We start from the raw sequence: 7,703 nt of genomic DNA on the forward strand, positions 1-7,703 counted from the left end.
GGAAGTCTTGGTTGATTCATTAACAACTCTGTTTTGATTCGCCATCTTAGTTTCAGTTCTTAGTCGTAATCTAAGCAGTAGACATAAACTTTCTTTTTTCTTTTTTGACTTTAATATCGACGTTGGGGTACACCAAAAGAAGACATGCAAAACTGACGGAGATGTCTTAAAAATGCAGCCTAAGTGGAAAAGTGTTACCTTCATTCATCACAATGTCGGTGGTACCAGTTACTTTCAAACAGATTTATTAAGTTTAACAAACAGATACAATAAAAAATCCAGCACGCATTATCTCAGTGCCGATACAGTTTTCCAGCATTTCCAAAAACACAATAACGATTGAATAAACTTAGTAAAAAACGGTCCCGATTGCACAGACATTTATTGAAAATATGATCGGTTTCGGCCTCTAGTAGTAGGCCATCTTCAAATAATGCACCATCCGGCTAACGATGACGCTTTTGAACAGCTGTGTTTACCCTAGCAGTTTTGCGACTGGGGTCAGCACAGTCATTCCAGACGTCATCATCTTTAGCCTGATGGTGCATTATCTGAAGATGGTCTACTACGGGGGTCAGAAACCAGTCATATTTTTAATAAATGACTGTTCCGAGATTGATTTTTACTAATATTACTTAACCAACAGATCGCTGTTTTCCAATAATGTTATCTAACGACTGACTTGACGAAAATGAAAAACTGTGAACAAATATTTGGAAAAACCAATTAGCCCGTAAATGCCGGAATTTGTCCAAGAACACTCCAGATAAATATGAGGAAGGCTCCCTAGAGAAAATTCAACAACGGTTCACTTTACCGTATCTTCCGTAAGACATAGGGCGACGAATTTAACGTTTAAACTTTAAAAAGCTAGCATACTTTTAAAACATATTTTTTGGAGAGGACATTTCCGAGCATCAACATTAACACCCATACAAACTGACTGGTTACCTGACATGTTGCAATTCACAAATAAGTAAACGCGTCCAACAACGTGTTAGCAAAGAGCTGAGGCAACAGTGTTACAGAAACCAGTCAAATTTTTTTAAGGGCCGAAGACTATAGCCAATGAATTAAAATAAGAAAGTTCCCTTATCGTCCAAAATGCAGCTACATTTAGCAGCGTAATAGAATAAAGAGTGATGTTATTCACTCTCGTTTTAGTGTGAGTTCCAAGGAGTTTGTTTTTGCGTATTGTGTAGTGTGCGTTTATACGAGGGTTGCTGGAAAAGTAAGGAGTTATAATTTCGTAGTAGTTGCGCAGTAAGGCAAATTATTTTCAGATTCTCTCTCACAGCCACAGTAACGAAGATTTAATATCTGTTAGGCAGCAATACGCCGTCTGAGGTTCGTACTGCAAAACGGCTCTCCAGAAGGTGAATACGTGAGCCAAGCGTTTCGTGAAGTCGTCGGGATACGATCAGTTGACATTTAAAGCGGCACTCTTTGAGACCAGCTAGGGGAGCTTGTCCTTCAAGCGAAGCAAAACAAAAACCGCCGTAACCTCACTTTCTTCTTTATTTCTTTGTGTTTTTTAGATTTTAGTCGCGCGCTTCTGGGCACCCACCAATTTCAAGTTAACAGAACATGTTAATTTGTGTTGACTGAGAACGTTTCTGCTAATAGCACATTTCAGATTATGTTCTCTGCTGAGTTACCTACTTATTAAATTATAATAATAGAAAAATACCATTTCCATATAGTAGTTAAGACTCTTTCTAAGAAAAGTTCAGGATATTCCGCATTGTCTATGTTGATGCGGTGATACCCAAAATTTGGTTTAGTGTTCCAGCGTCAGACTTTTACTCGTGTAAAATCCAAGGGGCGGCATATGGCAGCACCAACAGGAATATTTCACTTGAACTGACTGCTGTTGAGTTTCATTAGTAATGCTCTTCTGTGTGTTCAAATATCTGAACATGGACAGTGATTAATGTTCCGTTTTTTTATTCGGCAAATGTGATGATTTGTGTTTTGTTTCTGGTCAGCACTTCAGATTGTCGTGCGAACTGCGTTATACAAATAATTACTGTATTTTGTGCCTCGCACTGTTTTTACAGTACATCTTCAAGCGTGTCTTTGGTATGTTAAGTACAAATATATGAGTTAACAACTGGTATTAAAAGCCAGAATTTCGTATTTCCATTCTGAGCTAATTAATCACAGCAAAATCATCTCTGCATATCTGGAATGTCACGTCTGCCTTCATTTAGATGTCACCTCAACAACAAACGGCCATATACTGGAGAATGGCTTCTATACACTGCATGTACAACACACATACGAGTATTACAAGACTAGGCCGCTCCATTATGGAGACACAAAGCACAAAAAAATGGGTAAATGGAAAACCGTTCGGCGGGAATGAAATGAGTTTCAGTGTTGAATAACTAGACTTAGAGAAAGCTCTGGACAATGTTGACTGGAATACTCTCTTTAAAATACTGAAGGTGACAGGGGTAAAATACAGGGAGTGAAAGGCTGTTTACAATATGTGCAGAAAGCAGATCGCAGTTATAAGAGTCGAGGGGCTCGAAAGGAGAGCAGTGATTGAGAAGGGTGTGGGACAGGGTTGTAAACTATCCCCGATGTTATTCAGTCTGTATATTGACCAAGCAGTAAAGGAAACCAAAGAAAAATTTGGATTACGAATTAAAATCTAGGGGGAAGAAATAAAAACTTTAATGTTTACCGATGACATTGTAATTCTGTCAGAGACAGTAAAGAACCTGGAATAGCAGCTGATCGGAATGAACAGTATCTTAAAAGGAGGATGTAAGATAAACATCAACAAAAGCAAAACGAGGATAATGGAATGTAGTGGAATTAAATCAGGTGATGCTAAGGGAATTGGATTAGGAAACGAGACAGTTAAAGTAGTAGATGAATTTTGCTATTTGGGGAGCAAAATAACTGACGATGATTGAAGTAGAGAGGATATAAAACGTAGACTGGCAATGCCAAGGAAAGCGTTACTGCAGAAGAGAAATTTGTAAACATTGAGAATAGATTTAAGTGCGAGGAAGTCTTTTCTGAAAGTATTTGTATGGAGTGTAGCCATTTATGGAAGCGAAACATGGACGATCAATAGTTTAGACAAGAAGAGAATATAAGCTTTCGAAATGTGGTGGCAGAAGAATGCGGAAGGTTCGATGGGTAGATCACGTAACTGATAAGGTACAGAACAGAACTGGGGAGAAGAGAAATTTGTGGCACACTTCAGAAAGGCTTTTCAACAGAAAATGCTATATACGCTTTCACTGATCAAATATTAAATGCATTGGATAACCGAACATCACCCACTGGGATATTTTGTGATCTCTCAAAGGTTTTTGATTGTGTAAATTATGAAATTCTTCTAGATAAGCTTAGGTATTGTGGTATGAGTGGGACAGTCCACAAATGGTTTAATTCATACTTAACTGGAAGAATGCAGAAGGTTGAAATTAACAGTACAGATAGTCTGCAAAAATCAGCAGAGTCCTCTAACTGGGGAGGTATCAAGAATGGTGTCCCACAGGGTTCAGCCTTGGGTCCCTTATAGCTCTTAATGTACATTAACGACTTGCCACTCTATATCCATGAAGATGCAAAACTAGTTCTTTATGCTGATGATACAAGTACAGTGGTGGTGGTGATTAGTGTTTAACGTCCCGTCGACAACGAGGTCATTAGAGACGGAGCGCAAGCTCGGGTTAGGGAAGGATTGGGAAGGAAATCGGCCGTGCCCTTTCAAAGGAACCATCCCGGCATTTGCCTGAAACGATTTAGGGAAATCACGGAAAACCTAAATCAGGATGGCCGGAGACGGGATTGAACCGTCGTCCTCCCGAATGCGAGTCCAGTGTGCTAACCACTGCGCCACCTCGCTCGGTACAAGTATAGTAATCACGCCCAACAAGCAAGAATCAGCTGAGGAAATTGTAAATAATGTCTTTCAGAAAATTATTAAGTGGTTCTCTGCAAATGGACTCGCTAAATTTTGAGAAAACACAGTTTATACAATTCTGTACAGTAAATGGCATAACACCATTGATAAATAGAGGCTGTGAACAAAAGTCTGTTGCTAAGGCAGAATACTCAACATTTCTGGGTGTGTGCATTGATGAGAAATTGAATTGGAAAAAAACACACCGATGATCTGCTGAAACAGTTAGGTTCAGCTACTTGTGCTCTTATGGTTATTGCAAATTTTGGTGTTAAATGTATCAGTAAATTAGCCTACTGTGCCTATTTTCATTCACTGCTTTCATATGGCATCATATTTTGGGGCAATTAGTTATTAAGAGAGAAACTATTCATTGCACAAAAGCGTGTAATCAGAATAATAGCTGGAGTCCACCCAAGATCACCTTGCAGACATTTATTTAAAGAACTCGGGATATTCGCAGTACCTTCGCAATACATATATTCACTTATGAAATTTGTCATTAATAACCCATCCCAATTCAAAAGTAACAGCGAAGTGCATAGCTACAACACTAGAAGAAAGGATGATCTTCACTATTCTGGATTCGATCTCACTTTGGCACAGAAAGGGATGAATCATGCTTCCACAAAAATCTTTGGTCATATGCCAAATAGTATTAAAAGTCTGACAGATAGCCAACCAACATTTAAAATCAAATTAAAAGAATTTCTGAATGACAACTCCTTCTACTCAATAGTTGAATTCTTAGATATGAAGTAGTAACTAAAAAAATAAAAATAAAAAAGAAAAAGAAAAAAGAAAAAATTAATTATTTTGTGTAAAGAAAACTTACGTTAAAAAGACACGTTCGACATCATTACGAAATGTTGTATTCATGATCTATGGAACAAGGATTAATGTATGTATGTATGTACTTGAGTAGAGAAGTGATCGTTTGGTAGGACACGTTCTGAGGCATCAAGGGATCACCAATTTAGTATTGGAGGGAAGCGTGGCGGGTAAAAATCGTAGAGGGAGACCAAAAGATGATTACACTAAGCAGATTCAGAAGCATGTAGGTTGCAGTAGTTATCGGAGATGAAGAGGCTTGTACAGGATAGAGGGGCATGGAGAGCTGCATAAAACCAGTTTTTGGACTGAAGACCACAATAACAACAGCAAGAACAGCAGCAGCAACAACAACAACAACTGCAACCACCACCAGAGGCATTTCTTTAAGAAAGACACTGGGAATGCAAACTTTGTAAGACCAGTGAATACAGGGTGTTACAAAAAGGTACGGCCAAATTTTCAGGAAACATTCCTCACACACAAATAAAAGATGTAATGTGGACATGTGTCCGGAAACGCTTAATTTCCATGTTAGAGCTCATTTTAGTTTGTTCTTCCACCTAGCTCAATGGAGCACGTTATCATGATTTAATACGGGATACTCTACCTGTGCTGCTAGAACATGTGCCTTTACAAGTACGAAACAACATGTGGTTCATGCACGATGGAGCTCCTGCACATTTCAGTCGAAGTGTTCGTACGCTTCTCAATAACAGATTCGGTGACCGATAGATTGGTAGAGGCGGACCAATTCCATGGCCTCCACGCTCTCCTGACCTCAACCCTCTTGACTTTCATTTATGGGGGGCATTTGAAAGCTCTTGTCTACGCAACCCCGGTGCCGAATATAGAGACTCTTCGTGCTCGTATTGTGGACGGCTGTGATACAATACGCCATTCTCCAGGGCTGCATCAGGGATTCCATGCGGCGGAGGGTGGATGCATGTATCCACGCTAACGGAGGACATTTTGAACATTTCCTGTAACAAAGTGTTTGAAGTCACGCTGGTACGTTCTGTTGCTGTGTGTTTCCATTCCATTATTAATGTGATTTGAAGAGAAGTAATAAAATGAGCTCTAACATGGAAAGTAAGCGTTTCCGGACACATGTCCACATAACATATTTTCGTTCTGTGTGTGTCAGGAATGTTTCCTGAAACTTTGGCCGTACCTTTTTGTAACACCCTGTATAAGACAGCACCATTTAAAACTGCTATGTTAGTAACACCTGATTTCTCGGCTGTTGATCTCCATGACTACTTTATTATAATACATCCAGAAAAGGTGTAATGCCTTCTTTGATGGCAGGGAGTCTAGAACGAGGAGGCAGAGAATGGAATATGTAAATTACTCTTAACTGGTAATTAGTGTCCCATTTTTCGGAAGCTCTTTATAAAAATCGCATATACACATAATTAGCTACTTAACTGATCTGTAAGATCATAGCGCCCAGAATTGCAGTAGTACGTTGTCCTCATCTGGCACGCGAGAAAGCTGCGATTCGTCTTGGCATGGCTTCTGTGAGTACGTGGACGGGGGAAGATGGGAATAACCTGTTCATGTACAGGTCACGCAAGTCCTCCAGACTATGGAGTGGCCTGTGAGCTGTTGGCTGGTGCTGTGAGGCAGTATTGCGTGTGTGTGTTGGACAGAGTTCGTATTTCGCGAATAATGGCGTCAGTATGTCATCTGCACTTTTCTATTTTGCTCATCGACACACTGTAATGAAAGTATGCACAGATATCGCTTTCATGAATGGTTTTTATATTGTTTCTTGGGATGTTGTCGACAAAACTATTTTTACAGTACACACGATGAATACTACGATAAATACAGACTAGTGTTATGGATAGATACATTTCCCATCAGCGTAGCAGCATAAACTAGCTCCAAACCTTGGACACAGCTTTATCTGTAGCCTGAAAGGGGTTAAGGGAAGGGAGGAGGAGGTTGAGAATTTTCTTCAAATTCGAGCGTAGCGTGACACTCGCGAATGCTTGCACGGCACGTGGGATACAATGTGTTTTTCCTGACGTCACGTGAACTTTTTTGGTCGTTAGTACGCCAAGTTAGAGCATGAGCGTGGGAGAGGGCTGAGGCAATGAGAATACACGCAAGGCAGCGACAAGCCACACGTTCTGTAGCTACAGCACTGAGTGGTTAAGAAGCCTGAATATTTAACAAGTTTCTGAGTTGCATTCACCCGTCAGATTGGGGAGTCCATCCCGGATCTTCGTGGAGAGGAGGAGGAGATGGTATGTCCACTGAGACCTGGACGCCTCGTGATATCGGCAATTTCGAATTTATCAGGCGAAATCTAGAATTTTAGAACAGTTTAGCTGGTGAAACTCCCTGGGAGATTAAAACTGTGTGCCGGACCGAGACTCGAACTCGGGACCTTTGCCTTTCGCGGGCAAGCGCTCTACCAACTGAGCTACCCAAGCACGACTCATGACCCGACCCGAAATCGTTGCAGCACAAACCAGCAGCCGTGCGTCCTCTAATGTGCGCATTGCTGTTCCTCTTTACCTCTCGTGCTCACTTCATTGACTGTTTTAAAACTATGGGCAATGAATTTGTAATTAAATACTAATTTAATTGCCTATTCAAATTCACTTGTTTACATATTGATTACAAACTAGTCTAGGGAAGTTAGTTATAAATATGTAATTTTGTCTCATTAGTACGCGTCAAGTTGCGTGGTAACGAATCAAAATGTTCGCTTCACTACGGCAGGGACCAGTCGTGTCAGTGGTCTGAATATTTACCTTGGCTAGCGGGTTAAAGCCACGTTGGCCGACCGTTATGAAAAAGTTTTTTTCAGAAACACAGCGGTGCACAGAGTTGCTCCAGCAGTTATCGTAGCGAAGTGTGATCGCGTGCATCGCTAGGACCTGGGGGCTGTGGACTGCTGCACGGACGTGTTTTCGCGACACCGCAC

General features: G+C 40.6%; 1 non-coding gene across 1 annotated transcript; it reads right to left on the minus strand.

The window, feature by feature from the left end:
- Positions 1 to 7,132: 7,132 nt before the first annotated feature.
- Positions 7,133 to 7,207, minus strand: Trnas-cga. The gene has a single exon. It is a non-coding gene; the product is annotated as a tRNA-Ser (tRNA).
- Positions 7,208 to 7,703: the final 496 nt, after the last annotated feature.

This window comes from Schistocerca americana, chromosome X (assembly GCF_021461395.2).
Source record: "Schistocerca americana isolate TAMUIC-IGC-003095 chromosome X, iqSchAmer2.1, whole genome shotgun sequence".
NCBI lineage: Eukaryota > Metazoa > Arthropoda > Insecta > Orthoptera > Acrididae > Schistocerca > Schistocerca americana.